A 27,163-nucleotide genomic window follows, 5' to 3' on the forward strand; every position below is an offset into this window, starting at 1 on the left:
GGGTTCAATAAATGTATGCTGAGAAAAAAGAAATGTTCCCAAAAGCTTTATGTCTGACTGTAAACATATTCATGAAGACTTTAGTTTCACAATACTTACTCTTTACCGTTATAGAACAAAGGTAATGTATTTTGGTAACTGCGAGGTAAAAGGAGAATTAAAACTGTAAATACAGGCCTCCTTCAGTATTTATGGGGGATTAAGTTCTAGGCCCTCCCATAGATACCAAAATTCACAGACACTCAAGTTCCTTATATAAAATGGTGTACCATTTACATATAACCTAAACATATTCTCCAGTATACTTTGTCATGTCATCTCTAGAGTCCTATTTTTTTTTTTTTTTTTGAGACAGAGTCTTGCTCTGTCGCCTAGGCTGGAGTGCAATGGCGTGATCTCAGCTCACTGCAACCTCCGTCTCCCGGGTTCAAGCAATTCTCCTGCCTCAGCCTCCTGAGTAGCTGGGATTACAGGTGCGTGCCACCACGCCTGGCTAATTTTTGTATTTTTAGTAGAGACGGGTTTCCACCACGTTGGTCAGGCTGGTTTCAAACTCCTGACCTCATCATCTGCCTGCCTCAGCCTCCCAAAGTGCTAGGATTACAGGCGTGAGCCGCCACACCAGCCTCTTTTTTTTTTTTTTTTTTTTTTGAGACGGAGTCTCGCTCTGTTGCTCAGGCTGGAATGCAGTGGCGAGATCTCAGCTAACGACAACCTCTGACTCCCCGTGTTCAAGCAATTTTCCTGCCTCAACCTCCCAAGTAGTTGGGACTACAGGCACATGCCACCATGCCCAACTAATTTTTGTATTTTTAGTGGAGACGGGGTTTCACTATGTTGGCCAGGCTGGTCTCCATCTCCTGACCTCGTGATCTGCCGTCCTGGGCCTCCCAAAGTGCTGGGATTACAGGCATCAACCACCTCACCTGGACCCAATTTATTTATTCTTTATTCTTTTTTTTTTGAGACGGAGTCTTGCTCTGTGGCCCAGGCTGGAGTGCAGTGGTGCGATCTCGGCTCACTGCAAGCTCCGCCTCCCGGGTTCACGCCATTCTCCTGCATCAGCCTCCCAAGTAGCTAGGACTACAGGCACCTGCCACCATGCCCAGCTAATTTTTTGTATTTTTAGTAGAGACGGGGTTTCACCGTGTTAGCCAAGATGGTCTTGATTTCCTGACCTCGTGATCTGCATGCCTTGGCCTCCCAAAGTGCTGGGATTACAGGCGTGAACCACTGCGCCCGGCCCCAGCTTATTTATTCTTAATATCCACTAGGCCAAATACAGTGGCGCATGCCTATAATCCCAGCAAATTGGGAGACCAAAATGAGAGCCTGGCTTGAGCCCAGGAGTTTGAGGCTGTAGTGGGCTATGATCGTGCCACTGCATTCCAGCCTGGACAACAGAGCAAGAACCTGTCTTTATTTATTTATTTATTATTTATTTATTTATTTATTGAGACAGAGTCTTGCTCTGTCACCAGGCTGGAGTGCAGTGGCGCCATCTCGGGTCACTGCAACCTCTGCCTCCTGGGTTCAAGCAATTCTCCTGCTTCAGCCTCCTGAGTAGCTGGGATTACAGGTGCCTGCCACCATGACTGGTTAATTTTTGTATTTTTTAGTAGAGATGAGGTTTCACCATGTTGGCCAGGCTGGTCGTGAACTCCTGACCTCTGGTGATCCACCTGCCTCGGTCTCCCAAAGTGCTGGGATTATAGGCGTGAGCCACCGCGCTCAGCCAGGACTACTTTTTAAAATAGTAAAGGCTGGGCACGGGCACAGTGACTCACCCCTGTTATCCCAACACCTTGGGAGGCTGAGCCTGGAGGGTCACTTGAGCCCAGTGGGTTCCACACAAGCCTCGAAAACATAATGAGACCCTGTTATTTTTTACAAATCGTAAAGATTTGTAAAATCTTTGTAACATTGTGCCATTGCACCCCACCTTGGCCACAGAGCAAGACATTTTCTCAAAAAATAATAATTCGTTAAGAACTTAGACAAGGTCTATACATTGCGCTTGGTTGTTATTCTGCATCTATCATATATGAAGCCTGAAGCCTGATGCTGGTGCAGGGTGTGTAACTAAGAAAAGCACCTTCCTCTCCCCGCCTTGCTCCTTGGAGACGAGGCTCAAGGCTCCAGGGTGAAGAATTAAGTTGATCATCACAACAGCAGTAGCCTCCTAAGCACTCTCTGCAGCTCCACCCCAACTTCCCCTCTGGGCTCTTCTCTTCACAGGTGCCATTCATGCCACTGATCTTTGTTGAGCTCCTACTGTATGCCAGATACGTCAGGACACATTACTGCAAACAGAAACCTTGGTCTTCATGGAGGTAACAGCTTAGGGGTTTAGGAGGGGAGATTTTTAAAAAATGATAAACAAGATAGTAAGTTAAATATAGAAAAGACAGATGATGATAAGCTGTTAAGAAAGAAGAATAGGGCCGGGTGCAGTGGCTCATGCCTATAATTCCAGTGCTTTGGTAGGGCAAGCTGGGTGAATCGCTTGAGGCCAGGAGCTACAAGCGATGTTGCTAGCCTGGACAACATAGCAAGACTCCGTCTCTACAAAGAAAACAAATTTGAGCAACATTTTTAAAAATTAGCTGAGCAGCCAGGCACAGTGGCTCACGCCTGTAATCCTAGAACTTTGGGAGGCCGAGGTGGGCAGATCACCTGAGGTCAGGAGTTCCAGGCCAGCCTGACCAACATGGAGAAACACCATCTCTACTAAAAGTAGAAAAATTAGCCGGGCGTGGTGGTGCATGCCTGTAATCCCAGCTACTCAGGAGGCTGAGGCAGGAGAATTGCTTGAACCCGGGAAATGAAGGTTGCAGTGAGCCAAGATCATGCCATTGCACTCCAGCCTGGGCACCAAGAGGAAAACTCCATCTCAAAATAAATAAATAAATAAACAAAAATAAAAATAAAAATTAGCTGGGCAGGCCAGGAGCAGTGGCTCAAACCTGTAATCTCAGCACTTTGGGAGGCCAAGGCGGGCAGATCACCTGAGGTCAGGAGTTTGAGACCAGCCTGACCAACATGGTGAAACCCTGTCTCTTCTAAAAATACAAAAATTAGCCAGGTGTGGTGGTGCATTCCTGTAATCCCAGCTACTCAGGAGGCTGAGGCAGGAGAGTTGCTTGAACCCGGAAGGGAGAGGTTGCAGTGAACCGAGGTCGCATCATTGCACTCCAGCCTGGGTGACAAGAGCAAGACTTTGTCTCAAAAAAAAAAAAAAAATTAGCTGGGCGTGGTGGTGCCCACCTGTATTCCCAGCTACTTGGGAGGCTGAGGCAGAAGGAATCCCTTGAACCTAGGTGTTCAAGGCAGCAATGGGCTAGGATTGTGCCACTGCATTCCAGCCTGGGTGATGAGAGAGAGAGAAGAAACAGCGAGCCAGGCACGGTGGCTCACGCCTGTAATCCCAGCACTTTGCAAGGCCAAGGCGGGTGGATCACGAGGTCAGGAGATCGAGATCATTGTGGCTAACAGGGTGAAACCCCGTCTCTACTAAAAATACAAAAAGTTAGCCGGGTGTGGTGGTGGGCGCTTGTAGTCCTAGCTACTTGGGAGGCTGAGGTAGGAGAATGGCGTGAACCCAGGAGGCGGAGCTTGCAGTGAGCTGAGATCACGCCACTGCACTCCAGCCTGGGGCGACAGAGCAAGACTCCATCTCAAAAAAAAAAAAAAAAAGAAGGAAAGAAAAAGAAAGAAAGAAGGGGGGGAGGAAGGAAGGAGAGAAAGAAAGAAAGAAAAAAGAAAGAAAGAAAAAGAAAGAAAGAGAGAAAAAAGAATCCCCTTTGAATTCTGAAGAAAATGTCATTTTGAAAGAAAGAAAGAAAAGGCTGTGGATGGTAGCTCATGCCTGTAACCCCAGCACTTTCAGAGGCTGAGGCAAGAGGATTGCTTGAGGTCAGGAGTTTGAGACCAGCCTGGGCAACAAACCCAGCATGACCCTGTTTCTACAAATAATTTTAAAAAGCTATTCAGGCATGGTGGCGCATGCCTGTGGTGGTCCCAGCCACTCAGGAGGCTGAGATGGGGGGATCACTTGAGCCCAGGATGTTGAGGCTGCAGTGAGCTATGACCATGCCATTGCACTTCAGCCTGGGCAACAGAATGACCTCTGACTCCAAAAATAAATAAATAAATAACAAAATAAAACAAAAATAAAAAATATAATTTTCCAGGCACAGTGGCTCACGCCTGTAATCCCAGCACTTTGAGAGGGGGGAGGCCGAGGCGGACGATCACCTGAAGTCGGGAGTTTGAGACCAGCCTGACCAACGTGGAGAAACCCTGTCTCTATTAAAAATACAAAATTAGTTGGGCCTGGTGGCACATGCCTGTAATCCCAGCTACTCGGGAGGCTGATGCAGGAGAATTGCTTGAACTCAGGAGGCGAAGGTTGTGGTGAGCTGAGATTGTGCCATTGCACTGCAGCCTGGGCAACAAGAGCGAAACTCTGTCTCAAAAAGAAATAAAATAATAACAGTAATAATAATAATATTCATTTGTTTGAATAGAACCCAGATAATGTCTATACATTGTGCTTGGTTGATATGGTTTTTTTTTCATTGTTGTTAATAGAGACATGGTTTTGCTCTGTTTCCCAGGTTGGAGCACAGTGGCACCATCATAGCTCACTACAGCCTGGAACTCCTGAGCTCAAGTTATCCTCTTGCCTCAGCCTCTCCAGTAGCTGGAACTACAGGCTTGTGCCACCATGCCCAGCTAATTTTTTAAAATTTTTGGTAAAGACAGGGTCTCACTATGGTGGCCAGGCTGTAGTGTAGTGGTTATTCACAGACACAATCATGGCACACTACAGCCTTGAAATTCTAGCCTCAAGCAATCGTCTCACCTCATCCTCCTGAGTAGCTAGGACTACAAGCATTTGCCATCATGCCTGCTCAGAAAAAAAATCAACATTAACAAAATTAAGAATTAAGTTCTTCAGTGACGGAAGCCACATTTCAAGTGTTCAATAACAACATGTAGGCCGGGCGCGGTGGCTCATGCCTGTAATCCCAGCACTTTGGGAGGCTGAGGCGGGCGGATCACAAGGTCAGGAGATCGAGACCATCCTGGCTAACATGGTGAAACCCCATCTCTACTAAAAATACAAAAAATTAGCCAGGTGTGGTGGTGGGTGCCTGTAGTCCCAGCTACTCAGGAGGCTGAGGCAGGAGAATGACGTGAACCCGGAAGGCGGAGCTTGCAGTGAGCCGAGATCGCACCACTGCACTCCAGCCTGGGCGACATAGCGAGACTACGTCTCAAAAAAAAAAAAAAAACAACAACAACATGTGGCCCAACATGTGGCCTGACCCTACCATCTTGGACAGCACAAATGTAGATTTCTACCATCACAGGAAGTTCAGTTGGACAGCATTGCTCTGTAGGATTCATCTGACTCTGTTTTTCATAGATAGATAGATAGATAGACAGTTTTTTTTTTTTTTTTTTTTTGAGATGGAGTCTTGCTCTGACACCTAGGCTGCGGTGCAGGGGCGGAATCTCAGCTCACTGCAACCTCCTTATCCCAGGTTCAAGCGATTCTCCTACCTCAGCCTCCCAAGTAGCTGGGATTACAGATGCCCACCACCACTCCCCACTAATTTTTGTATTTTTAGTAGAGACAGGGTTTCACCATGTTGGCCAGGCTGGTCTCAAACTCCTGACCTCAAGTGATCCACCCGCCTTGGCCTCCCAAAGTGCTGGGATTACAAGCATGAGCCACCGCACCAGGTCATGTTTTTATTTATTTTTTATTAGATACTGGGTCTTGCTATATTGCCAGAGCTGGTCTCAAACTCCTGGGCTCAAATGACCCTCCCGCCTCAGCCTCCCAAAATGCTATTTTTCCTTTTAACGTGTTAGAGAAACCTGGACACATGTCTGTAGAAGTTCCCCACATTTTAAACTCTAGTGATTTCCAACTCCCTGGTGTCGTTGAACCTGTTTCTCCATTCTCTGTACTTCCTGTAAACCAGGAGTTAGACCTGGAGGCTTGATTAGATGCAGGGTTGATTCTTGGGAGCAGTTGAAGATGACAGGCAACCTAATTCTCGGTATTGTGTTAGAAAGCACACAGAGTGAGTGGAATCTAGAAGGATGTACACCAGCACGTTATCAGTAGTTATTTTGGGGAAGTAGGGTGACCTTATTTTTGCTGATCTAAATTTTATTATTTTTTTTCACAGTGAGCATGCCTTTTTCCCGAAAAATAAAAAATAGTTGGTGTTTACTGCAAATCGTATGCCAAATACTGTGTTGAGAGATTCATTTACATGAACTCATAGAACCCTCAGGACAAGTTTATGAGGTATCTACCATCTATGTTCTGCAGTATTTATTTATTTATTTATTTATTTATTTATTTATTTGAGATGGAGTCTCACTCTGTTTTCCAGTGTGGAGTGCAGTGGTGCAATCTCGGCTCACTGCAACCTCTGCCTCCCAGGTTGAAGTGATTCTCCTACCTCAGCCACCCGAGTAGCTGGGATTGCAGGCATGTGCCACCATGCCTGGCTAATTTTTGTGTTTTTAGTAGAGATGGGAGTTTCACCACGTTGGCCAGACTGGTCTCGAACTCCTGACCTAAGGCGATCCACCTGCCTCAGCCTCCCAAAGTGCTGGGATTACAGGCGTGAGCCACTGTGCCTGGCTGCAGTAAACATTCAGAAATATGAAGTAACTTGCCCGAGTTCATATGGTTGGTCTTGGGTAAAGCTGGATTGTATCTCTCAACTATCTGACTCTGAAGGGATTCTGATTTTGGAAAGCGTGGCATGCAACCCGAGAGACTTAATTTCTTTCTGGAAGATTCCCTCAAGTTATTCTGATGCAGACCCAGGCCTGAGAACCACAGCCTCTCTGCCCACCACATGATGTCACCATCCATAAAACATCTGCTCTCCAGGCTAAATTTGCTCTCAGCTGAAAAGTATTCTGTGCCCATGAGATGTGAAGCCTGAAGCACGATGCTGGCGCAGTGTACCCAACAAGAGCACCTTCCTCTCCCCGCCTTGCTCCTTGGAGACGAGGCTCCAGGCTCCAGGCTGAAGAATCAAGTTGATCATCACAACAGCAGTAGCCTCCTAAGCACTCTCTGCACCTCCACCCCAACTTCCCCTCCGGGCTCTTCTCTTCACAGGTGCCATTCATGCCACTGATCTTTGTTGAGTTCCCACTATATGCCAGATACGTCAGGACACATTACTGCAAACAGACAGAAACCTTGGTCTTCATGGAGGTAACAGCTTAGGGGTTTGGGAGGGGTCAGTAAAAAAAAGATAAACAAGATAGTAAGTTAAATATAGAGAAAGGCAGATGATGATAAGCTGTTAAGAAAGAAGGATAGGGCTGGGTGCAGTGGCTCCTGCCTGTAATTCCAGTGCTTTGGTAGGGCAAACTGGGAGAATCGCTTGAGGCCTGGAACTCAAGAGCAGCCTGGACAACATAGCAAGACTCCATCTCTTAAAAAAAATTTTTTTTTTGAGACAGAGTTTCGCTTTTGTTGCCCAGGCTGGAGTGCAATGGTATAATCTGGGCTCACTACAACCTCCGCCTCCCCAGTTCAAGTGATTCTCCTGTCTCAGCCTCCCAAGTAGCTAGTATTACAGGCACATGCCACCACACCCGGCTAATTTTTGTATTTTTAGTAGAGATGGGGTTTCATCATATTGATCAGGCTGGTCTTGAACTCCTGACCTCAGGTGATCCACCCGCCTCGGCCTCCCAAAGTGCTGGGATTACAGGCGTGAGCCACAGAGCCCGGCCACACACACACAAAAGAAAAAAAATTAACAAATTAACCAGACATGTTGGCGCCCAGTTGTACTCTCAGCTACTTCAGAGGCAGGCTAAGGCAGGAGAATCCCTTGAGCCCAGGAGTTCGAGGCAGCAGTGAGCTAGGAATGTGCCACTGCACTCCAGCCTGGATGACAGAGTGAGACAGAGAGAGAGAGGGGAAAGAAAAAGGAAGGAAGGAAGGAGAGAAAGAAAGAGAAGAAAGGAAAAGCTGGCCACAGAAAGAAAAGAGAAAGAAGAGAAGAGAAAAAAGAAAAGAAAAGAAATGAAATGAAATGAAAAGGAAGAAAAGAAAAGGCCAGGTACAGTGCCTCATGCCTGCAATTTAAGCACTTTGGTAGGCTGAGACAGGAGGATTGCTTGAGGCTAGGAGTTTGAGACCAGCCTGGGCAACGTACCAAGACCCTGTCTCTACAAAAATTTTTAAAAAGTTATCCAGGCTTGGTGGCACATGCCTGTGGTCCCAGCCACTCAGGAGGCTGAGATGGAAGGATCACCTGAGCCCAGGAGGCTGAGTCTGCAGTGAGCCATGATCATGCCATTGCCCTCTAGCTTGGGCAATAGAGCAAGACCCTGTCTCAAAAACAAAAAAAACAAAAAAAAGAGGAAGAAGAAGAAAAAGAGGAAGAAGAAGGAGGAGGAGGAAAGGAAGGAAGGAAGGAAGGAAGAAAGGAAGGAAAATGAAAAGGGATAGGTTGAATAGGGATTGTGTGTGTGTGTAATTTTTGAGAGCATGACCAGGGAAGTACTCCCTAAGGCAGGAGTCAACTAATTACGGACTGAGGCCAAATTCAGCCTACTGCCTGTTTATGTACAATGGCAAGCTAAGAATTGTCTTACATTTTTAAATAGTTGAAAAAAGTCAAAGGAAGAATGTTTTCTGACACCTGAAAGTAACTTATGTGACATTGTATTTCAGTGCCCACAATGAAGTTTCTTTTTTTTTTTTTTTTCTTTTTTTCACCCTGAGTCCCGATCTGTTGCCCAGACTGGAGTTCAGTGGAATGATCTCGGCTCACTGCAACCTCTGCCTCCCAGGCTCAAGCAATTCTCCTGCCTCAGCCTCCCAGGTAGCTGGGATTACAGGGGTGTGCCACCACGCCTGGCTAATTTTTGTATTTTTAGTAGAGATGGGGCCAGGCTGGTCTTGAACTCCTGACCTCAGGTAATCCACCCTCCTTGGCCTCCCAAAGTGCTGGGATTACAGACGTGAGCTGCCGCGCCCGGCATAAATGAAGTTTTATTGGAACACAGCTATGCTCATTGGTTTACTTACTGTCTGTGGTTGCTTTTGCCTGACAAAGGCAGAGTTGAGTATCTGCCACAGAGACCCTGTAAAATATCCACTCTCCGGCTTTTTTGTTTGTTTGTTTGAGAGGGAGTTTCGCTCTTGTTGCCCAGGCTGGAGTGCAATGGCGCGATCTTGGCTCACTGCAACCTCCACCTCCTGGGTTCAAGCGATTCTCCTGCCTCAGTCTCCCGAGTAGCTGGGACTACAGGCGCTCAACACCATGCCACCACGCCTGGCTAATTTTTTGTATTTTTAGTAGAGAAGAGGTTTCACCATGTTAGCCAGGATGGTCTTGATCTCCCGACCTCAGGTGATCCGCCCTCCTCGGCCTCCCAAAGTGCTGGGATTATAGGCATGAGCCACCACACCCAGCCTACTCTCTGGTTTTTTACAGTTCGCTGACTCCTGCCCTAAGATGTCATTAGAAGAGACACCTGAGGCAGGTGAGGGAGCCAGTCATGCATTTATCTGGAGGAATATTCTAGCAGATGTCACAGCAAATGAAAAGACCCTGAAATAGGATGTCTGCTGTGTTCTTGGCAAGGCATGAAACTCACTATGACTGGAGCAGAGTGGATGAGGTCAGAAAGCAAGGATGGACCAGATCATGCACAGTCTTTGCTCCTAGCCTGAGGCAGATGGGAGTCATGGCAGGGGTGTGTGTGTGTGTGTGTGTGTGTGTGTGTGAGATAGGGTTTTGCTCTGTCATCCAGGCTGGAGCATGGTGGTGCAATCATAGCTCACTGCAGCCTCGACCTCCTGGGCTCAAGTGATCCTCCCACCTCATTCTCCCCAGTAGCTGGGACTACAGACATGAGCCACCATGCCTGGCTAATTTTAAAATTTCTTGTAGAGACAGTATCTGGCTACGTTGCCCAGGCTGGTCTTAAACTCCTGTCCTCAGGTGATCCCCTCACCTTGGCTTCCCAAGGTGCTGGGATTATAGCTGTGAGCCACTGCACCCGCCCGCCATGGCGGTTTTGAGGCAAGGGGTGATGTGGTCTGGCTCATTTTTAACAGGATCTCTCTATTTTAAGAATAGACTGGCTGGGCGCGGTGGTTCACACCTATAATCCCAGCTCTTTGGGAGGCCGATGCGTGTAGATCACCTGAGGTTGAGATCAGCCTGGCCACAATGGCGAAACCCCGTCTCTACTAAAAATACAAAACTTAGCCAGGTGTAGTGGCGTTTGCCTGTAATCCCAGCTACTTGGGAGGCTGAGGCAGGAGAATAGCTCGAATCTGGGAGGCAGAGGTTGCAGTGAGCCGAGATTACGCCACTCCACTCCAGCCTGGGTGACAGAGTGAGACTCCATCTCAAAAAAAAAAAAAAAAAAAAAAAGAATAGAGTGAAAGATAGAGTTAAAAGGAGGGCAAGAATGGAAACAGTGAAACTAGCAATGGAGGCATTCTAATAATCTGGATGACAGATGATGAGGGGTTGAGCCAGGGAGCTGACAGAGGAGCTGGAATTTATCTAGTGGGATTCTAGACCCATGTTGAAGGTATAATTGACAGGATTTGCTCTAGACTAGACACATGAGGGAGCAGTCAGGGATGACTCCGAGGTTTCTGGCCTAAGCCAATAAATGCTGGACTCTCCTTTACCAGAACTGAGAAGACTGTGGGAGGAGCAGGTTGGATGGAGGAAGACAAGGTACTCAGTTTGTGTTATAGTAAGTTTAAGATGCCTTTTGGATGTTCCAGTGGAACTGTTAAGTAAGTAGCTGGATATGGAAAGCAAGAGCTGGGAAAGGTCTAAGTTTGAGATACATATGTGGGTGTCAGCATTGTAGGGCCATAGCACTGGACGACATCACTGAGACAAGGGATGCAGATGGGAAAGAGAAAATGTAACTTATACCGTGCTTGTTGCTTACCCCATCCCACAGACGACCTTTCCAGTGGGCTTTCATCTTTTTGCATAATAAAATCTAAAGTTCTTACCATGTCAATGTTTCCAGAACACTAGTCTTTTTTTTTTTTGAGATGGAGTCTCACTGTGTCGCCCAGGTTGGAGTGCAATGGTGCAATCTCAGCTCACTGCAAGCTCCGCCTCCCGGGTTCACGCCATTCTCCTGCCTCAGCCTCCTGAATAGCTGGGACTACAGGCACCCACCACCATGCCCGGCTAATTTTTTGTATTTTTAGTAGAGACAGGATTTCACCGTGTTAGCCAGGATGGTCTCAATCTCCTGACCTCGTGATCCACCCGCCTAGGCCTCCCAAAGTGCTGGGATTACAGGCATGAGCTACCGCACCCGGCCCAGAGCACTAGTCTTACCAATTTTCTCCTGGCCTATTAGCTATTAATATCATTGCACTATCCTTTCCTTTCTTCTGGCTGAGCCAGCTCATTCAGCCCTGGGGTCTTTGTCTGCAGTCTCCTCTGCCTGGAATACTCATAGACTTTTGCATGGCTTGCTGGTTTACTTTATTCATAGCTTGGTCCAAATATGAGCACTGCAGGGACCTTCCCCAACTCCTTTAACCAAACAGCTCCCCGTTCGTCTTGTGTCCATGACCCTGTTTTATTTTCTTTCTGCCTATAAATTTGTATGTTTAGTGTTTGTCTTCTTTGGTGAAACTGTAAGCTTCCACTAGGGCACGGAAATTGTCTTACCGTTGAGCACAGCCTGACATCATAGAAACTCAAATATGTGTTAAATTTAATGAGTGAATAAGGAAGGTACAATAATTTTCTGCTATTTACATTCTGCATTTTCTACCCAAAAGCCTAGCAATGTACCCCATAAACACTCAGTTTAGGAGAAGGCTTTGGGCTCAGTCACAGGCTTCGACACTAGACATGTAGGCAGTAACAGAGGGGACTTGGGAACCAGACAGTGCACCTTCCAGACAAGGAGGGAAAGATGAAACATTCCTGAGTTTGGGCAGTTTTATATGACGATCAGGATAGGCAACTATAAAATAAAGTGAGATGAGACGGGAGGAGCAGGCAATGGTTGGACAGTCCCTTTCCAGTTCCTTGTCTGCCCTATCTTTGCAGGTGAAGGGGCTTCTCTTGGGTGTTTGGCAAGGCAAGTTTTGGTCTGATTCTGCATGGGTGAAGATATGAACACCAGGATGGAAGACTTTACAGGGATATCCAAGTTGCAGCCAAACAAAGTCTCACTCTGTCGCCCAGGCTGGAGTGCAATGGCACGATCTCGGCTCACTGCAACCTCTGCCTCCTCGGTTCAAGCGATTCTCCTGCCTCAGTCTCCTGAGTAGCTGGGATTACAGGCACCTTCCACCACGCCTGGCTAATTTTTTGTATTTTTAGTAGAGACAGTGTTTCACTGTGTTAGCCAGGATGGTCTCGATCTCCTGACCTCCTGATCCGCCTGCCTCGGCCTCCCAAAGTGCTGGGATTACAGGCGTGAGCCACTGTGCCCGGCCTTTATTTTTTTGACAGAGTCTTGCTCTGTTGCCCAGGCTAAAGTGCAGTGGTCCAATGTTGGCTCACTGCAAACTCCGCCTCCTTGGTTAAAGGGATTTTCCCACCTCAGCCTCCTGAGTAGCTGGGACTATAGGCGTGCACCACCACACCCTGATAATTTTTGTATTTTTAGTAGAGATGGGGTTTCCCTATGTTGGCCAGGCTGGTCTCGAACTCCTGGCCTCAGGTGATCCACCCACCTAGGCCTCCCAGAGTGCTGGGATTACAGGCGTGAGCCACCATGCTTGGCCACAAAGTGACTTTCTGTAGGTCTCTGCCAACAAAGAGAATCAACTTTCATCTATTCCTAAAATAAAAGCACCTTGGAGAAGGAAAAACGAGAAAAAATGAGCAGTTATGGGCTGGGTGCATTGGTTCACGCCTGTAATCCCAGCACTTTGGGAGGCCGAGGCAGGTGGATCACGAGGTCAGGAGCTTAAGACCAGCCTGGCCGATATGGTGAAACCCTGTCTCTACTAAAAATATAAAAAAATTAGCCGGGTGTCGTGGTGCATGCCTGTAATCCCAGTTACTCAGGAGACAGGCAGGAGAATTGCTTGAACCTAGGAGGCGGAGGTTGCAGTGAGCCGAGATCGAGCCACTGCACGCCAGCCTGGGCGACAGAGCAAGACTCCGTCTCAAAAAAAAAAAAAAAAAAATGAGCAGTTATGTTGAAAGGACAGAACTTGGAAGGGCAGCTTGTTGAAATATAAAAGGAGGGTATTTTAGGGCAGTGAAACTATTCTGTATGATACTGTAACGGTAGATACATGCCACTATGCATTTATCAAAACTCATAGTCCTGTACAACACAAAGAATGAACTCTAATGTAAACTATGCACGTTAATTACTAATAATGTATTACTATTGGTTCATCAAGTGTATCAAATGGACCACATTAATGCAGGATGTTACTAATAGGGGGAATTGTACAGATGGAAGGAGGGAGTTGGAGAAGAGGGCATATGAGAACTTGCCACACCGTCTGGTCAATTTTCTGTAAACTAAAACTCCTCTAAAAAAATAAAGTCTGGGTCGGGCGTGGTGGCTCACGCCTGTAATCCTAGTACTTTGGGAGGCTGAGGCGGGCAGATTACCTGAGGTCAGGAGTTCAAGACCAGACTGGCCAAAATGGTGAAACCCTGTCTCTACTAAAAATACAAAAAAATTAGCTAGGCCTGGTGGCACATGTCTGTAGTCCCAGCTACTCAGGAGGCTGAGGTATGATAATTGCTTGAACCCAAGAGGCAGAGGTTACAGTGAGCCGAGATCATGCCATTGCACTCCAGCCTGGGTGACAAGAGCAAAACTCCCTCTCAAAAATAAATAAATAAATAAATAAATAAATAAATAAAGTCTGTTAATTTAAAAATAAATAAATGCTTAAAAGGCACTCTGTCTAATGAGTACAAAAATTGGAAGGAAAATGACCCTTCACTTCACTGCTGCATGAACAGGAAATGGAAATGTTTTTGGGCATATGTATCTCTTGGGAGAGTGGGGTGGAAAACAATACCAGCCACCATTCTTTAATTTGGATTGATCCACTGTTCTTGATTTTGAATAGCAGGTGGCTTTTCTGTGGTTTTATTGTTGTTGCTCTTTTTTGTTTGTTTGTTTGAGACGGAGTCTTGCTCTGTCGCCTAGGCTGGAGTGTAGTGGTGCGATCTTGACTCACTACAACCTCTGCCTCCCGGGTTCAAGCGATTCTCCTGCCTTAGCCTGCTGAGTAGCTGGGATTACAGGCACATGCCACCATGCTTGGTTAATTTTTGTATTTTTAGTAGAGACAGGGTTTCACCATGTTGGTCAGGCTGGTCTCGAACTCCTGACCTTGTGATCCACCCGCCTCGGCCTCCCAAAGTGCTGGGATTATAGGCGTGAGTCACTGTGCCTGACCGTTTCTCTTTAATGTTAGTATTTTGTTATCCCAAAGAAAGCTCTCAGACCACGGAGACTCTTCAAAGACAATATCAAATGTTTCAACAACTGACAAACCTCAGACTTCCTGTATTTCTGTAAGTTACAGTTTTCCCTTCCTTCTTCTAATTTGTTAATATCTCTGGGGCTACAGGCTCTCTCTCTGTCTCTCACAGGTCTCTAACTAGATCAGTGGATCAAAGGTGAGCCTTTGCTAAGTAATCAGGGTAATTTCACCTGTGTAGCAAGCTATTAAAAACAGACCTGCAGGGTTTTTCAAGGACAACCAAGGTATTGATTTGGCAACCAAAAACTCCTGTAGTGCAAACAATAATACACCAGGGCCAGGGTTTCCAACACTGTCACAACTCCTCCCTCTCCCTGTCCCTAGTGACATTACAAAAGGCACAGCTAAGGCCGATACTCCAGCTCCTATGCCCCTGCTCCTGTCTTCAAAAGGAATGTCACTGTTATAAATTAGACAAGGGAAGAAAAACCTCATTTCTTTGATGATTTTTTTAAAGAGCTTTGTTTTCTCACGCATAATTGTTCTTCCTATTCATTATGCCTTTATGTAGACTTTGCTTTTTCCTTTAAAGAATACACTCCTTATGTAATTTGTTTTGCATTTCTGGAATGAGGAACTTTTCTGCTCATATTGTTGTTAAAATCTAGACAACACGCCCGTGTGATAGATCACCCTGAGCTTTGGAAGGAAATGATTCACCACAATACTGTAACCGAAAGTCTTCTAACACGAGGGCTGGAAGGCAGGCTATGAACCGCATTACCTGCGTGCAGCAGCAATGGGAGGCAGCCAGAGGTTCCGTCGGCCTGCCTAGCTCACTTCAGCTTTGTTCCTGTTCTGTTTCCTCCGTCCGAGTAGCAGGATGCTGGAAATTCTCCTCCATTTTTAAGTTTTAAAAGAAATTCGAAAATTGTGATTTTTTTTTTTTTTTTTTTTTTTTTTTTGTTTTGAGACCGAGTTTTGCTCTTGTCACCCAGGCTGAAGTGCAATGGCACGATCTTGGCTCACTGCAACTTCTGCCTCCCAGGTTCAAGGGATTCTCCTGCCTTAGCCTCCTGAGTAGCTGGGATTCCAGGTGCCCAGCACATGCCCAGCTAATTTTTGTATTTTTAGTAGAGTCAGTGTTTCACCTTGTTGGTCAGGCTGGTCTTGAACTCCTGACCTCAGGTGATCTGCCCATCTCAGCCTCCCAAAATGTTGAGATTACAGCGATGAGGCACTGCACCCAGCTGGGATTTTTAATAAGCCACATCTGTCCAGATGGGCCTTTCCAGGCTACCATCTTAAAATTTTGCACTTAAATTTGTATTTAAACCAAAAACCTGCATTAATGCACTGTATGGAAAAAGTGAACACCAAACATATCTATTACTAATAAAAAGATTTCAAACAATAAAGCCAAAAGAGCAGAGAAACTAAAAATAAAAAATATGTATTTTATTTTCCTCTGCATGTTTTTGGTGAAGGCAGGTCATAGATTACGCCCATGTCAGAAACAATGCAATTTTATAATTCTTATGAAAAATGGGCCAGGCGCAGTGGCTCATGCCTGTAATCCCAGCACTTTGAGAGGCCGAAGCGGGTGGATCACCTGAGGTAGGGAGTTGGAGACCAGCCTGACCAACATGGAGAAAACCCGTCTCTACTAAAAATACAAAATTAGCTGGGCGTGGTGGTGCATGCCCGTAATCCCAGCTACTAGGGAGGCTGAGGCAGGAGAATCGCTTGAACCCAGGAAGCAGAGGTTGCAGTGAGCCGAGATCTCTGGTTGTGGTGGTGTGCACCTGTAGTCCCAACTAGTCTGGAGGCTGTGGTGGGAGAATCTCTTGAGCCTGGGAGGTTGACGCTGCAGTGAGCCAAGATTGTCACTGAACTCCGGCCTGGGCAACAAAGCAAGACCTTGTCTCCAAAAAAAAAAAAAAAAAAAAAAACAACTAATTAATATTTCAGTAAAATTTAGGTGTAAATCTGGCAAGAATATAGTTCTTCACTTTTTTTCACTATGCTGCTCTTTTCTAAAATCAGTTGATGAAATTTAAAAATTCGAGTGAATGTGTGTATGAAAACTGAATTAATCTGATATTTTCTTATATAAATTTGATTTCCATGATTACAGCTGAAATTGAGTTTAAGCTGACACAAATATTCAGGTGGTTTTCCTCCCTCCCTCTCTCCCTCCCTCTTTCTCTTTCTTTCTCTCTTTCTTCTTTCTTTTGACAGGAACTCTGTCGCCCAGGCTGGGCATGGTGGCACGTGCCTGTAATCCCAGCTACTGGGGAGGCTGAGGCATGAGAATCACTTGAGCCTGGGAGGCAGAGGTTGCAGTGAGCCGACATCAGGCCACAGCACTCCAGCCTGGGCGACAGAACGAGACCATGTCTCAAAAAAATAAATAAAATGAAATGAAATGATGATAATAATAATAGTGCTGGTCTTAAGAGTGGGCTGTGCGGCTGGGCGCGGTGTAACCCCAGCACTTTGGGAGGCCGAGATGGGTAGATCACCTGAGGCCAAGAATTCAAGACCAGCCTGGCCAACATGATGAAACCCGTCTCTACTAAAAATACAAAAGTTATCCAGGCATGGTGGCACGCGCCTGTAATGCCAGCTACTTAGAGACTGAGGCAAGAGAATCACTTGAACCCAGGAGGCAGAGGTTGCTGTGAGCCAAAGATCATGCCACTGCACTTCAGCCTGGGCGACAGAGCAAGACTCTGTCTGAAAAACAAAAAAAGAGTGGGCTGTGACAGATGGATGACAATCCATTGAAAGCAGGTCTCAGCCATCTAGGTCAATCTGGGCAGCTGCTTATTTCTGTAAATAAAGTTTTATTGGAACACAGTTGAGCCTACTCATTTACATATTGGCAATGGCCTCTGTTCTACTTCTAGTTAAGACGAAGCCTCTAGCGCTCAAAGCCTAAAATAGGTATTAGCTGATGCTTTGCAGAATGTTTACTGACCCCTAAAGTATTTAGTACAGTTACTTGCATCTGGAAGATACCTGCTATTTATATGTTAAGTAAACTCAAAGGCAAAGATCAGCTTCTGTTTATCATTCTTCCTTTCCCTGGGTTCAGCAAAGGCCTTGCACATGTAGTGTGTGCTTTGTAAAATATAAAGTTAACATAATTCGTGATAATAAAATATAATTGTCATGATATAGCATTCAGAGAAAGTTGATAAATAATAAAACTTTGGGCACAGTTTCAATTTAAAATAATCCCAATCTACTTTTTCAGTATTCTGCAATTTCAGTTAGAGTGCAAATAATTATGTAATATTGGAATGCCATTCAACTGGCTTGTATTGATGTGAAGAGAAGTTGGTCAGTGTGAAAGGAAACCAACATTACCATCTTTTTTCTTTTTTGAAGCTGTAATGATCATAAGATAAAATGTAAATGCATTCTTCAAACTTCAAATAATGTATTTTAATGGCCTAAACCCCTGGTAAAGTTACCTTTTAGAGCAGACACAAAATAAAATTGGGTCCCGAATACTGGTTGGTGCATCATGGGGTAGAGGCAGAGGAAGAAAGCCGGGCGCAGTGGCTTATGCCTGTAATCCCAGCACTTTGGGAGGCTGAGGCAGGCAGATCACTTGAGGTCAGAAGTTTCGAGGCCAGCCTGGCCAAAATGGTGAAACCCTGTCTCTACTAGAAAAAAAAAAAAATGTAGCTGGGCATGATGGCAAGTGCCTGTAATCCCAGATACTCGGGAGACTGAGGCAGGAGAATCGCTTGAACCTGGGAAGCAGAGGTTGCAGTGAGCTGAGATGGGACCACCGCACTCCAGCCTGGGTGACAGAGCGAGACGCCATCTCAAAAAAAAGAGAAAAAAAAAGAAGAAAGAGGGCTGAAAAAGAATGGAGTGAGACATCATTAGCTCACCACCCCAGCTGGAAATCAGTTCAAAGTAGAGCCCCGTCCCATACCAGTCCCCAGCATGGGCACTTCTAATTACAGTCAATGAGCATTTTGTTTGTAAGGGAGAATTTTTTTTTTTTTTTAATAGAGACAGGGTCTCACTCTCTCGCCCAGGCTGGAGTGCAGCAGCACGATCATAGCTCACTGCAGCCTTGAACTCCTGGGCTCAATTGATCCTCCTGCCTTAGATTCCTGAGTAGCTGGGACTACTGGGACTACAGGTGCAGGTGTGAGCCACCATGCCTGGCCTTGGGGAGAATGTTAACTTCTAAGTAGAACTTAACCAGAGGCAACACTCAAGAATTCCCAAGAGCAGCAGGCGTAGTGGCTCCCCCATGCCAGCATTTTGGGAGGCTGAGGCCAAGGATCCCTTCAGCCCAGGAGTTCCAGACGAGCCTGGGCAACGTAAGGAGACCTCATCTCTCTCTCTCTCTCTCTCTCTCTCTCTTTTTGAGACAGGGTCTCACTCTGTCGCCCAGGTTTGGAGTACAGTGGCTCGGTCTCAGCTCACTGCAGCCTCAACCTCTTGGGTTCATTGCCTCAGCCTCCTGAGTAGCTGGGATTACAGGTGTGCACCACCATGACCAGCTAATTTTTGTATTTTTAGTAGAGACAGGCTTTCACCAGGTTGGCCAAGCTGGTCTGGAACTCCTGACCTCAAGTGACCCGTCTGCCTCGGCCTCCCAAAGTGCTGGGATTACAGGCGTGAGCCACTGCACCTGGCCATGAATTTATTATTTTTTTTTACTTTTTTATACAAAGACAGTCACCCCAAGAGGACAGAAACCTGCTCACAGCTGTATCTGGCACCTAATATGACACCTCGCAGGTACACGAGGCTAATTTGTTGAAAGGTATGAAAGCAGGTTCTGTTTTTTTGGCTCTGTTGCCCAGGCTGGAGTGCAGTGGTGTAATCTTGGCTCACTGGAACCTCTGTCTCCCAGTCTCAAGTGATCCTCCCACTTCAGCCACCCCAGTAGCTGGGACTATAGGCATGTGCCACCACAACTGGCTAATTTTTTTATATTTTGGTAGAGATGGGGGTCTTGCTGTGTAGTCCAAGCTGGTCTCAAATTCCTGGGCTCAAGTGATCCGCCCATCTCAGCCTCCCAGAGTGCTGGGATTATAGCTATGAGCAACCCTGCCCTGCTAGCGGGTTATGTTCTAACCCCTGATAATGAACATTTTCCCTGCCCTCCTGGAGTGTATGTTTTAGTCAAGAAAGGCTGAAAGCGATCAAGAGAGCAAACAGGTTCATTATTAATAATCGTGATAATTGCTATGAAGGAAACGGGGCCTAAGGTCAGAAAACCAGAGTCATAATTTTTGTTCTTGACCCAGGGCCAGGCACAATATTTCAACGATGCCAAAAACTCAGTGATTTACATAAATTTTATATATATACGATTTTTTTCTTTTTCTTCTGTCACCCAGGCTGGAGTGCAGTGGTGCAATCATAGCTCGCTACAGCCTAGAACTCCTGGGCTCAAGTGATCCTCCCACTTCAGCCTCCTGAGTAGCTAAGACCACAGGGGTGCACCACCACACCTGGCTAATTATTAAATAATTAATTAATTATTTCAATGTTTTATTTTTAAAAAATTATTTATATAGAGATGGGGTCTCACTGTGTTGCTCAGACTGGTCTCAACCTCCAGGGTTGAAGCCATCCTCCCACCTCAGCCTCCCAAAGCGCTGATATTACAAGCATAAGCCACTGCACTGGGCCTATATAAATACTACTTTAGGCTGGGCACAGTGGCTCACGCCTGTAATCCCAGCACTTTGGGAGGCCGAGGCAGGCAGACCACCTGAGGTCGGGAGTTCGAGACCAGCCTGACCAACATGAAGAAACCCCATTTCTACTAAAAATACAAAATTAGCCGGGCATGGTGGTGCATGTCTGTAATCCCAGCTACTCGGGAGGCTGCGGCAGGAGAATCACTTGAACCCAGGAGGCAGAGGTTGCAGTGAGCTGAGATCGCGCCATTGCACTCCAGCCTGGGCAATGAGCGAAACTCCATCTCAAAAAAAAAAAAAAAAAAAATTAGTCGGGCATGGTGGCACGCCCATGTAGTCCCAGCTACTCGGGAGACTGAGGCAGGAAAATCACTTGAACCTGGAAGGCAAAGGTTGTGGTGAGCCGAGATTGCGCCACTGCACTCCGGCCTGGGCAACACAGCGAGACTGACTCAAAAAAATAATAATAGGCATGGTGGCTCACGCCTAGTCCCCGCATTTTGGGAGGCCGAGGTGGGCGGATCTCTTGAGGTCAGGAGTTTGAGACCACCCTGGCCCTCATAGTGAAACCCCGTTTCTACTAAAAATGGAAAAACTAGCCAGGCGTGGTGGCACATGCTTGTAGTCCCAGCTACTCAAGAGGTGGAGGCAGGAGAATTTCTTGAACCTGGGAGGCAGAGGTTGCAGTGAGCCAAGATCGCATCACTGCACTCCAGCCTGGTGACACAGCAAGACTTCATCTCAAAAAGAAAAATAAAAAAAATCAAAATAGGCCGGGCGTGGCTCACACCTGTAATCCCAACACTTAGAGAGGCCGAGGCAGGCAGATCACGAGGTCAGGAGTTCGAGACCAGCCTAACCAACATAGTGAAACTCCAGATCTACTAAAAATACAAAAAAATTGACAGGCATGGTGGTGCATGCCTGTAATCCCAGCTACTCAAGAGGCTGAGGCAGGAGAATCACTTGAACCCAGGAGGTAGAGGTTGCAGTGAGCCGAGATTGCATCACTGCACTCCAGCCTGGGCAATAGAGTGAGACTCTGTCTCAAAATAAAATAAAATAAAATAAAAATAAATGCAAACAGCCCATGATGAACAAAATATCAAACTTTTATATAGTGACAGAACTGATATTAGGATAAGGATGGCAAGGTGAGCCCTGCAATAGTTTCTCTGCTCCTGTTGCTTAATCTGCAAAATGGGATAAAATGGGATAGTATCTACCTTTTTTTGTTTTTGAGACGGAGTCTCCCTCTGTTGCCCAGGTTGGAGTGCAGTGGCAAGATCTTGGCTCGCTGCAACCTCCGCCTCCCAGGTTCAAGCGATTCTCCTGCCTTAGCCTCCTGAGTAGCTGGAATTACAGGCACCTGTCACCACGCCCGGCTAATATTTTTGTATTTTTAGTAGAGACAGGGTTTCACAGTGTTGGTCAGGCTGGTCTCGAACTCCTGACCTCAGGTAATCCACCCGCCTGGGCCTTCCAAGGTGTGGGATTACAGGCATAAGCCACTGCACCTGGCCTAGTATCTGCCTGTTTTTGTTTTGTTTTGTTTTGTTTTTGAGACACGAGTCTTGCTCTGTCGCCCACGCTGGAGAGCAGTGGCGCGATCTTGGCTCACTGCAACTTCAGCCTCCCAGGTTCAAGCGATTCTCCTGCCTCTGCCTCCTGAGTAGCTGGGACTACAGGCACGTGCCACCATGCCTGGCTAATTTTTTGTATTTTTAGTAGAGACCATGTTTCATCATGTTAGCCAGGATGGTCTCAATCTCCTGACCTCGTGATCTGCCTGTCTCGGCCTCCCAAAGTGCTGGGATTACAGGCGTGAGCCACCACGCCCAGCCTAGTATCTGCCTTTTAAGGCTTTATGAGGATTTGTCCAGAACTTCACACAGGAAGAGCTCAATACATGCTTATTATTCTTTTATTATTTTCATCAATATTATTAATCCTATGCTTGTGTACCACAGAACAAATATTTAAGCAATAACATCAAAATAATTTCAGAAAACTAAATGGGCTAGTTACTGTATTGTGTCGAACCTAAAACATCACCATTTGTAAGATTTTCCATTATTTTATTTACTTATTTATCTATTCTGTAGAGTTGGGGTCTCTGTCACTATATTGGCCAGGCTGGTCTCGAGCTCCTGGGCTCAAGTGATCCTCCTGTCTTAACCCTTCAAAGTACTGGGATTACAGGCATAAGCCACTGCATCTGGGCATGTTCCATTATTTTACGGACTATTAAAGAAATGTTTTCAAATAATAGCAAGATGCCATTGATTGCAAAATACATATTGATTTTAGTTATATTAAAATGTAAAAACTAAAGTGCACTTTAGAATTGATAAAACATAGTATTTGGGCCAGGTGCAGTGGCTCATGCCTGTAATCCCAGCATTTTGGGAGGCCAAAGTGGGCGGATCACTTGAGGTCAGGAGTTCGAGACCAGCCTGGCCAACACCCCCGTCTCTATAAAAATACAAAAATTAGCTGGACATGGCGGCTGAGCGCCTGTAATCCCAGCTAATTGGGAGGCTGAGGCAGAAGAATAGCTTCAACCTGGGAGGTGGAGGTTGCAGTCAGCTGAGATCCCACCAGGGCATTCCAGCATGGGCGCCACAGTGAGACTCCTTCTCAAAAAAAAAAAAAGAATATTCTGAGAATAAGACTACATATTGGGTGCAGCATGCACTACTTGGATGACGGGTGCACTAAAATCACAGAAGTCACCACTAAAGAGTTTATCTATGTAACCCCAAAACCACCTGTACCCCAAAAGTTATTGAAATAAAAGTTTAAAAAATTAAGCTATTATAGGCCGGGCACGATGGCTCATGCCTGTAATCCCAGCACTTTGGGAGGCCAAGGCGGGCAGATCACCTGAGGTCGGGAGTTTGAGACCAGTCTGACCAACATGGAGAAACCCCATCTCCACTAAAAAAATACAAAATTAGCCGGGGGTGGTGGCACATGCATATAATCCCGGCTACTCAGGAGGCTGAGGCAGGAGAATCGCGTGAACACAGAAGGCAGAGGTTGCGGTGAGCCAAGATCGCACCATTGCACTCCAGCCTGGGCAATAACAGCAAAACTTCATCACAAAAGAAAATTTTTTTTTTTAAATTAAGCTATTATCATTACATATGTTTATTATACTCTTTGCGCATAAAAGTTTATACATTTTCTAACTTTAATTGTACATTTCATTTTCTCAACATAAAATTAACCTTTGGTTACTAAAAAAATTATATTGATAGATGGCAAGCATGCTTCCAAAGGGATTGGACTTGTTGTAGTCAATTGATGTTTATGATTTAAAAAAAAAAAAAAGGAAACAAAACCTGTTCATTTAAACAATCATTATTATTTCCAGGTATTTTATGAGGAAAGGGCTTACACAGACATTTCTGTAACTAATAAATTATTTTTCTGCTTCCTTAGAGTTAATTATTCACAGTTACTTTGCGTAGTTACATGAGTTAGCTCTTCCCAACATTAGTAGTATTTTTTTTGTTTTGTTTTTGGAAAATTTTCATCTAAATCACCATGGGATATAATCACCATTCCACATGTTGCTTTGTTCAGTTGTACAGTACCTACCTTAGCCTTTGTAAAATTTGGTAAATATTACTGCTTTCTGGTTAAGTTCTGTGGAAGAAGGCAGAAAAAAAAATTACACCTCCCTTGTCCCTTGTTGAATTAAGAGTACACAGACTTCTCTTTTCCCTTTTTTAAAATAAGTATCTTGGCAGTTGAAAACAGGTGCTAATTCAGTTCATTCACGATATGAGAAAGATCAATGTACATTTGAAACTCTCTTCAGAGCAGAAAATTGTTAAGAGTTGAGCAAAACAGAAAGCAGGTCCTTTTCTAAATATAGCAACGTCATATGACCCCACTGGTCTTTGTACTCAGAGAATTAAGGTATTAGACACATTGCTCCATGCATGCAGCATATAATTACTCTGGGGAAGAGGGACTATGACCAACGAGCACAGATATTAATATAAATGTTGGGCTTGTGTCTGTCCTTTTTGATCTAAGGAAATAGACTTTTGAATGTTGCTGGGACATCCCCACATGACAGCTTGTCATCTGTGTAAACTTTCCCACTGCACACAGAAAACAGTTCTTCCATCTCTTCGGTTTTATTTTTATACCCCTTTTCACAGCAGTCAATGTTTAAACACTTTTCAAACAGTAGACTTTTTTTTTTCTGTTTCCTTCTTTAACTGTGAGGTCTCAAACTGATGCTAATTCAGTTTTGTCGGTTATCATGATCATTTATGATACTATATAGTTCTCAGTTTAGGTCCCCTGTAATTAATCTCCGTGAACGTGGTGTTTTGTTTGTTTTGTTTGGTAAACAGCTCTTTATAGGGTAATTTGGACATGTATCCTTAAAGCTTTTAGTGCTTTTTAATTTTTTTAATCTTTATTTTTAAAGACCATTTCAAGTTTACTGCGTATCTGGGAGATATTAAAGATTAAATTGGGAGTGCAATGTTCAAGAGCTATCACTGCATTTAAATGTGTTTATCTGCAAGCTAAAATTCTTAACACCACCATTCTATTTTGCAGGAGGTAAGTCTTTCCAGCCAAGCAAGGGTTTGCAAAGCCGAGGTTAGTCAGTAAGGGCCGATACATATTAAAATTGAGAAAAGGCCTGTCCAAGCTTGGGGAAAAGCAGCTGTTCTCACACTGCTATCAGCATTTATCAAGGGGGAAATTTTTGTGTTTGCCCTCTGGGCCCACGGGAGGGAAGGAGTAGAGGGAAGTAACTATGACAGTTGCATATTTGAAGGAAGCAGAGGCCTCAGCTGGTTGCTAAAAAATCAATTTAAAAAATAAATAATGGAGCTCAGGCATACGGCAAGTTGTGGACTGAGAATTTGGTTTCAGGATTAGGGTGTTTCTACTTGGAAATTTACCATCCAGTTCCCTGGACCTGTCTTGGGGCATTTTTGTTGTTGTTGTTGTTTTGTTTTGTTTTGAGACAGGGTCTCACTGTCTCCCAGGCTGGAGTGCAGTGGCGCTATCTTGGCTCACTGCAACCTCCACCTCCCTGGTTCAAGTGATTCTCGTACCTCAGCCTCCCAAGTAGCTGGAATTACAAGTATGGGCCAGCACATCCGGCTAATGTTTGTATTTTTAGTAGAGATGGAGTTTCACCATGTTGGCCAGGTTGATCTCAAACTCCTGACCTCAGGTGATCAGCCTGCCTCCACCTCCTAAACTGCTGGGATTATAGGCGTGAGCCACCGCCCCTGACTTTGGATTGAGGATACTCATTGATTAGTTTCAGATGTCCCTTATGAAATCAATTTCTTCATAAACCTTTTACTCCATATTGAATTGTCTTTTACAAAAAAGAGTACATTTCTGTATTATTATATACTTAAAATTATTTGTTAAACTATGTATTTTTGACAAATAAATCCAAAGACTCCAAATTTTAAAAAATAACCCCTCTTTTCAAAACAGCCTTCCCAAAGTTAAATTAAAAGTTGAGTTGGGGCCGGGCACAATGGCTCACGCCTGTAATCCTAGCACCTTGGGAGGCCAAGGACAGCGGATCACGAGGTCAGGAGTTCAAGACCAGCCTGGCCAATATGGTGAAACCCCGTCTCTACTAAAAATACAAAAATTAGCTGGGCATGGCGGCATGTGCCTGTAGTCCCAGCTACTTGGGAGGCTGAGGCAGAAGAATCACTTGAACCTGGGAGGCGGAGGTTGCAGTGAGCCAAGATCGTGCCACTGCACCACTCTAGCCTGGGCAACAAGAGTGAAACTCCATCTCAAAAAAAAAAAAAAAAAAAAAAAAGGTTGAGTTGGTCTCTATGACCTTTGCTTGTCTTTAAAAACAAAAAAATTAAACAAACTGCTTTTCTGGAATGTCCCTTGCAAAACGATAAATTATAACTTTATCAACTTCCCCAGAGGCCTTCAAAACAAAAGGAAAACGTTAAATTAAGTTCAATCACTCTATTAGTTCATTCTAAAAGGTAACATTCCCCGAAATATATTTTTGTTCAGAGTACAACATTTAAAGAGCCGCGGGGCGGGATAAGGTGGTTCAGGCCTGTAATCCCAGCACTTTGAGAGGCTGAGGCCAGCGGATCACCTAAGGTCAGGAGTTCGAGACCAGCCTGGACAACATGACGAAACCCTGTCCCTACTAAAAATACAAAAATTAGCTGGGTGTGCTAGCATGCGCCTGTAATCCCAGCTACTTGGGAGGCTGAAGCAGGAAAATTGCTTGAACCCGGGAGGCAGAGGTTGCAGTGAGCCGAGATTGTGTCACTGCACTCCAGCCTGGGCGACCGAGGCTCCGTCTCAAAATAACTAATTAAGTAATAAAGAAACCCTCAAAATAAATAAGTAATAAAGAACCGCGAACGCAGCTTTCCTTTTTGAATGCTGAGTGAGGATCCCTGGCCAGAGGGAAACTTGGGCAGATACCGGTCACGATTCACCAGGAGCGCTCCAGATTCAGGGTTTTACTTCCTTAATTACAGAACTGAAACTGGCTAAGTGTTGACTGATCAAGAGTTAAGAGTTTCAAAGTTAAGGAAGCAGTAAACTCATTTCCAAGAGTTGTCTTCCCAAACTACTCCTTCTCCTAATACATGTAGGATTTTCCTAGTCTAAGACAGAGGTCTTTCTCTCTGTCTCTCTCTCTCTCTCTCTCTCTCTCTTTCTCTTTAATAACCCCAAGTATTTGATAGTTCATTAATATGAAAGAGAGTTTTGTAGTTTACTTAATAAAATGTTGAGCACCTCCAGAAGGGAGAGAATTTCCCCCAATAACATTATCTATGGACATTTTCTGCCTTTTTGTGAAACCTCCCTGAAGCTTAGCCCTGCCTTCATTTCTGATTAATCACTTGGGCTCACAAGATAATTCAGGAACCACACTCCACCGGTAGTGAACTATCTTTAGGAGATGAATTTATTAAAACTCACTGTTTGATTACTTGGGTTTGATACA

General features: G+C 45.2%; 1 long non-coding RNA gene across 3 annotated transcripts in view; it reads left to right on the forward strand.

Annotated features, from left to right (window-relative positions):
• LOC112130341 (uncharacterized) overlaps positions 1-27,163 on the forward strand; it is a 57,182-nt gene that overhangs the window by 25,013 nt on the left and 5,006 nt on the right. For 2 of the 3 annotated variants that reach the window (XR_008517020.2, XR_008517021.2), the window contains 2 exons: positions 2,239-2,333; positions 6,210-6,272. This is a non-coding gene — a long non-coding RNA (uncharacterized LOC112130341). Of the gene's footprint in view, positions 1-2,238; positions 2,334-6,209; positions 7,262-27,163 lie in introns of those variants that run through there. The other variant, XR_008517022.2, reaches the window with a different exon arrangement.

Source organism: Pongo abelii, chromosome 21 (assembly GCF_028885655.2).
Source record: "Pongo abelii isolate AG06213 chromosome 21, NHGRI_mPonAbe1-v2.0_pri, whole genome shotgun sequence".
NCBI lineage: Eukaryota > Metazoa > Chordata > Mammalia > Primates > Hominidae > Pongo > Pongo abelii.